Genomic DNA, 7,798 nt, shown 5'->3' on the forward strand with positions numbered 1-7,798 from the left:
AAAATAGTCACATTTCATTTCAGGGATAAGTTATAATCACATCCCATTTACCATCCTATTTCCTAACCTTGTGTTCCATCACAAAAATTGCCTACAAAAATCCCCCAAATTTGCATTTAATTTCTTACTCCTAACTGTGATATATTGAAACCAGGCATGGATGACCTGTTGGATCAAAAGTACATAATTATTCACAAGAAAGGCAGCTAGAGACCACAAGATGGACCTCTGTATAAACACTTCAGGCAAACCATGACTGCAGAACTTGTAGTAGAAGGGTCTCAGTTTCCAAATTGGTATCAGCCCAAGCAGAAGTGGTAAGGCACACAGAATAGGTAACAGGTCCATATCTTACAGAGAACCCCTAAAACAAACAGAATTACAATAGGATGAACCAAGAAACCAAATATAGCTGCAGCTGTAGAGGTACCAAGTCCTTTGGCAGCATCCCTCCTATGCATCTTTCAAACATCTGTGCATGGATCAGAGCAGGATTGTAGAGATATTTCCTTAATCATCTCCAGGTTCTAGGTTATTTGTGGAGATTCTCTAGGTAATGCTGCTAAAGCCTGCTAGTGATAAAACAGTATAATTTAGTAAAATGTGTCAAAATTTAAGCAGATTGGTTTTTTAGTAATTCGTTCATATGGTAAATACTCATTCAGAACTTATGGATCTAATCCTATTAACAACAGATCTACAAGAAGAACATCAAATTAGGAACCCATAATTCACTTGAAACTTCTCTTTTGAGGATATATTTTTATCTTCATATCATCCTGAGAATGAGATACTTCAAGAATCTAATCTTATACATGAATATATAGCTATCAGCAAGCAGATGGCAAGCCTAAGAACTCATTTACTTATTTACTTGGGATATGGAGTCGACCAAAAAATCAGATTAAAAATAGTAAGATCTTTCACGCTTGCATTCCATTATAGTAACTCAGATGTTTTAGTATTAATCTATTAATGAATAGATTTAGTATTGTAACAACAAAACTTTCACTGTTCATCCACCCAGGGCTAGGATATGATTATGTTTCTCGTGTTGCAATAATAGTTAACAATGAGCACATTTAAGGACATCCTGTTTATCCTTATTTACAAATTAAGAATAATCATGCACTGGAGTTTCACACACACATACATGCACATAGTGAAAACATGATTGTTCAGTCACGTCCAACTCTTAGCAACTCCATTTGGGCTTTTCTTGGCAAAGATACTAGTGTGATTTACCATTTCCTTCTACAGCTCATTTTACAGATAAGGAAACCATGGCAAACAGGGTTACATGACAAGCCCAGGGTCACACAGATAGTGAATATCTGAGGCCAGATTTGAACTCAGGAAAATGAATCTTCTTGACTCCAGGCCCACTACTCTATCTATTACACCACCTAACTGCCAACTATGTGATCATTTACTCAGAATGCCAGAAAAATGTTAACCACAGTAAACTTCCAATCTGTATTGCATATTAATACCTGAAAGAAAAATGAATTGTAAAATGCTAAAGTAATGAAGTTTGAGAAACTAGGACCAATCCTAGTTGAAGTGGAGGAACTTACAAGTTTGCTTCTAGTAATGAGTGAATTTTATCTGAGATTATTTGACCGTCCCTTATGAATACAGATGTTACTGAAATAGAAATTCTAGGAATATTAGAAGGAGTGAAAAGGGTAATAAAGCAGGTTAGTCTTATGTTCATCCTTTATTTTGGGAGAGTGGATTTCAAAAAGTTCAGAGAAAGGATAGGTAGGATATTATAGTCTAAAATTTTAAAGGAAAATCAGTCACTTTTAGAGTCATGTGTGTAGGGAACCCCTAGCTCACGAAAGCCCTGTAAATATAAAGGGGCAGTGAGGACGTCCAAGTCTATGCCCAAGATGGAGCTGCACTCCATTTATGCCTTCTTTCCTTTGATTCAGGACCTTGTGAGATAATGAAAGGCAGATGTCATTGTCTTCTTCGGGGCTCCCATGCAGTAGGCAGAGGTGACCAGAACAAATTTGGTGGAAGTAGCAGTTGAGGCAGAAACATGGCAAACAAAACAGTCACTGGGAGAGAAAATGCAAGAGAGAGAGAGAGAGAGAGAGAGAGAGAGAGAGAGAGAGAGAGAGAGAGCGCATTGGAAAGTCCTTTGCTCCTCCCCATCCCTCACTAATCTACATTAGAGCAAAAATTAAAAGAGCTAAAATAGGTTGTCCTTAGTCCAGATTAGTGGTCATAGGGTTAATGGAATATAAGATCTTCCCTGTCCATTAATAGTCTTATGTGACCACATGTGTTCCTTTTTCCCTTGGAATATGGGCCATAGTCCCACGTCTAAACGTCCACAGGTATGTCTTGCTGCTTTGAACACAGGGATGGTCATTCCTTTCCAATTAAGTGCTGAGGCACAGTAGATTTGCAAGTTTCTCTGCACTAAGCCAATCAGATGCCAAGTCTTTGTTTGAAAATAGCATATATTATATTGCTTGGAGGGAAAGGAATGGGCAGAGGGAGGAACTTGTCTAGGGGGACTTGCTTGTGGGGAGGCTTGTTTCTAGGGAGGCTGAATGGAAAGAATACTTAAGACTGGTGCTCCCTGGATGGGTGATGTGTACAAACATTTTTGTTACTTTCTTAAGTTTTGCCTTCTGGTATCTCAATAGTGATGTTCCAAATAAATGTTTTGTTTGGTCTTGATTGGAGAGAGTTTATTATATTTTGCTGTTCAACTCTGGAAATAGGTACACATATTCATAGCAGCTGCTATGAATACTGCATTGGCATTACAAAGGTGAAAAAAATACTTTTCAGTACTCTGAAGTAAGGATGATATTAAAGCACTGTAGCGCTTAGTTTCCCTCACTGAGAAAAAAAGGAATGCTAACTACTGTACAGACTATAAATCTACATAATGTAATCTCACTTGAGACCTCAATGTGGCAAGGCAATCCTTTCACACCTTTGTAATTAATTCACTACATCACTCACCACAACAACTTTTACAAATCTTTTCATTCCTCTACAAACTTACCATGGCTCCCCCTCCCCCACCTTCTAACCTTGCCTTATATTTTACTGAGAAAAATGAGGTCAATTTCTGAGAGCTCCTTCTTCTCTCCTCACCTCACATAATTCAGATGACACCTGACACTGTCTCCTCCTTCACAGTGTCCCATGAGAAGGTGGTTCTTTTCCTTGCGTGCAAACCCCTTTCTCTATATGCACAAATGATCTCATTCCAACCCGTTTCTGCAGCAAATTGCTTTCTTTATCATCCCTGCTCTCTTATTAATCTTGAATCTCTTTTTGTCTACTGGCTAGTTCCCGACTTCCTACAAATACACCCAAATATCTTGCAAGCTAAAAAACAACCAACCAAAAGAAAAACCCTCACTTGACCCATCTACTTCTTTCCCCTCACCCCAACAATCATCTTATATTTCTCGTCTCTTTCCTGGAAAAACTTCTCAAAACAGCTATCTAAAATGCCTCCAGTTCCTTTTGACTCACCACTTTCTTCACTCTACAGCCTAACTCCTGGCCTCAGCATTCTACTGAAACTGCTCTTTCCAAAGCAAGAGTGTGCTTATTTAACAATGTTTAACATCTGGATCTCTGAAGAAGAAAAGTAAGCATGATCCATTTTTAAGTTTAACCTGCACCATTAACATTTTCTCTATCATTTTCTTAAATTTAGAATATCACAACAATCAATCAAATTCTGCTTTGTTGATTTCTGAGATGTAAATGCTTACTGAAACACTCCATCACATCCTTACTTTAAATTTATCAATATTCTCTTAATTGCTAAATCTAATGATTTCTTCTTAATACTAACGCTTTTTTTAAGAGGGCAAAGGAATATTTTCCCCTTTTTTAGTTTATTTTTTTTAAAATAGCATTTCCCCCAATTATATGTAAAGATAATTTTTAGCATTCATTTTTGTAAGATTTTAAGTTCAAAATTTTTCTCCCTCCCTCCCCTCTTCCTAAAATGGCATGCAATTTGATGTGTTACATATGTGCAGTTATATAAAACGCATTTTAGTCACAATGTTATTAGTGTGTTTATTAGTCACATTTGAGTGACTATTAGTCACAATAATACAAATCCTTCTTGACAGTCTTTGATACTTTTGATTACCTTCTCCTTAACACTTATGTCACTCTATGTTTTCATGATCCTGTTCTCTCCTGATTCTCCTCCTACTTCTCTGGCGACTCCTTCTCAGTCTCCTTTGCTATCCTTTATTCAGGTCACACCCACTAACCATGAGTGTTTCCCAGGGCTCTCTCCTGGTCCCTATTCTCTTTTCCCTCTGCTTTACTTGGTGATCTGTTCACTTCCCATGGATTCAATTATTATTTAATTATTATTATTTAGCCGTAATAACTCCTGACCTCCAGTCTCACATCTACTGGGTGTATCATAGATATTTTAAGCTCAATATGTCCCAAAATGAACTCATTACCTTTCCTCTACAGTCCTCCCCTCTTCCTAACTTGCCTATTAATGTCAAGGGTACTCCCAAACTTCATATTACACATATTAAAACCTAGATGTCATCCCCCAATCCTCACTTTTTCTACCATTCCCTCATATCTAATCTGTTGACAAATCCTACAACTTCTACCTTTGTAGCATCTCTTGTATTTGTCCCCTTCCCTCTTCTGACACTGTTACCACCCTAGTATAGGGCCCCATACCTAGACTATTGAAACAGCCTGCTGATTGATCTCCTTGCCTCAGGTCTCTTTCTCCAGTCTGTCCTAAACTCAGCTATAAAATGATCTCCCTAAAGTGAAAGTCTGACCATGTAACCCCTTATTCAATAAACCCTAGTGGCTCACTGATACCTTCATGCTCAAATACAAAATCCTCTAGGATTTGTTTAAGCCTTTCATTATACATTATGCAGCCTTTCAGAAAGTCCTTGGCTCTTTCCTACCTTTCCAGTTGTGTTAGACCTTAATGTCCTCCATATACCCTGTGACTGAGTGCAACTGGCCTCATTGCTGTTCCTTGAATAAGACATTCCATCTTCTGATTCACTTCATTTTCACTGACTGACCCAAGAACTGAAATTATTTTCTTCCTCTTTTCCTTCTCTTAGCTTCCCTTACTTCCTTCAAACCTCAACTCATATCCCCCATTCTGCAAGAAGCCTCTCCAGTCCCCGGAATGCCTGTGCCTTTCCTCTTTAATTAACTCTAAGCTCTCCTATAAATATCTTGTTTGTATGTAGTTGTTCTCATGTTGTCTCCCTCATAAGATTGTGAGATCCTTGGAGGGAGAGAACATTTTAGGCCTTTCTTTACATCTTTAGCAGGCGTAGTGCTTCCCACTTAGTCTCTGCTTAATAGTTGCTTATTGTTTTGACTTGGCAGATAATCCAAGACAGCCACCCACAGTTTAAGAGGTGTTGAAAGGTCATGAGTGGAAAAAGTTTTGGAAGCCCTGTCAAGAGCAGTGAATCCAAGGTAAACCACAAGGTTAAGACCAGGGACTGGCAAAGGTTGCTAGCTCCTAGAGGTTTGAACCAAGAGGTCTCTGACCTGCCACTGTGTTAGATAAACCAGTCGTGCCCGGGGGTATATATCTTGCCCACCCTGCTTATCCTGGTTGTACCAGTGCTGGGGGAGCTGTGTTACTATATTTCTGAGCTGGGACTGGGAATATATTTTCCCCATGAAAACAATGTTATATATTATGTAGTGAAATGTAATTACAGTAACATCTGAAGAGCCCCTGCCAAATCAGTAGTTCTCCAGTAGCTAAGTTCAGGATCATAGCGTCTCAGAGCAGAAGCAAATAAAATGTCAGTGCTGAAAGAGATTTTCTAGTATAGAATGCCAGAGCTAGAAGAGACCATAGAACAGAGAATGTCAGGTCTGGAAGCAACTTCATGATATAGGATGTTATACATGAAAGAGCTCTAGAACACAAAGTATCAGAGCTAGGAGAGCCAGAATCTCAGTAGGGAGAGTCGCCTTTCAGTTTGTCCAACCTATGTGGCACAGGCATTCTCTTGTCAACATCCCTACAAGCGGGGTCTAAACTATTGTTTGAAGACCTCCAAGGACAGGGAATCTGTTACCTTAGAATATAGTGTCAGAACTGGGGAGGGGGGTGGTGGAATTGTAAACATATTTTTTTCAGAAAAGAGTTATGATTTCATTAGTAGAGGAAACTTCCAGTAAGGAAATATCTTTAGGAAAGGAGTTTCTGGGCAAGACATTTATGCCATAGGAAACAGAATCATCGAGGTCATGGAAGTATGACAATTTCAGAAGTGTGTCAATTAATAATGAAAAATTCAATTTGACTCAATGGTGCATGTGTAGAAGAATAATGTGTTCCAAAATTGGACCTTATTTAGGAAGGACCTTGACAAACATATCCAGAGGAGGTGAAGTAGGATGGTGAAGGAATTACAGAACAGACCACAGGAGGATTGGTCACAATAAACTAACAAGCAATTATTATGCATCTACTGTATATGAAACCCTAAGGAAAAACTATTAGATTATATAAGGCTGCTGCCTTTATGGAGCTTATAATATAAGTAGAAGAACAAGAAAGAAACATAGGTAACATATATGACAAGAAGGAACTTGGGATGTTTAATGTAGAAGAAAGAATGAATGAATGAGCATTTGTTAAGTACTTACTCTGTTCCAGGTCCTGTGCTAAGTAATGGGATATAAAGATTTTTTAAAAAACATATCTGTCTTCAAGGACCTTACATTTAATGGGAAAGACAATGTATAGAAGGGAGGGATGACCAGGGAAGACAGTTTTGTTCGGGAGTGAGAGGAAAGGGGGATGTGTAGGAGGGAAGAGCAGACAGGTGGTGGGATGGGCTATATGGGACATGAGGCTGAAACCTGGTCTGGTGCTTATGGCCAGACAGTAGGTTTTTAGTAGGATAAGTAGGCTAGTTTGCACAAACTCAGTCACCAATTAGCTTGCTTGGGCTCTAGGTCAAGAGTTCCAAAGATGAGTAAGCCTGGATTCAGGAATATCAGGTATGGAAGACCAGTTTTCAGGTCTAGTGTGCAGGATGCTTATCCAAGGAATAAGGAACAGGTCAGCGGAGATAGGCAGAAGGTGAAGTATCTTGATGGCTGGATAAACTGTAAAGATAAAGACTTAGAAGGGACATGATTGTCATTTTCAGGTTTCTAATTAGTCCCATAAAGACTAAGGTCAGATAGTCAGTCTCTGGTGAAAGGGGGCAGAGGTGGGGAGGGGGAACGGGGAATGAATGCCCTTTACTGGAAGACAGTTGAACTGTCAAGAACAGATTAAAGAAGAGATAATTATAACACTGCTATATGTTTTGTCTTCCCAGTTAGAATGTAAGCTACTTGAAGACAGGCACAATCTCTTTTTTCTAATCTTCATATCCCCATTACTTAGCACAGTGTCTGATCCAGAATAAGTGTTTAATAAATGATTTTTCCATTTGTTCATGCATTCTGATCTCCATATCCTGAGTTCTTTCATATTATGTGACAATTTTGTGTGTTTTCATCTTATCTAGCCCTAGTTTGAAGGGCAGCTAAACTGTGGAGAGCATCCAAGCACAGGAAAAGTAGACCTGCAGGGAGACAGGACACTAATGCCTGATCATACCTGCTAGGCATCCACTGGGTCGGCTATAACCAAACATGATGATAGGCTCTCTCTCAGATACTAGGCTTAGCCAAAGGCTGTTGAATGGGCCAAAAATGCACATGGCAACATTGATCCATTTCTGCCTCTCCCCAACTGCACCCAGGGTCTCAGGAGGCT

The sequence above is a fragment of the Notamacropus eugenii genome, chromosome 5 (assembly GCF_028372415.1).
Source record: "Notamacropus eugenii isolate mMacEug1 chromosome 5, mMacEug1.pri_v2, whole genome shotgun sequence".
Lineage (NCBI taxonomy): Eukaryota > Metazoa > Chordata > Mammalia > Diprotodontia > Macropodidae > Notamacropus > Notamacropus eugenii.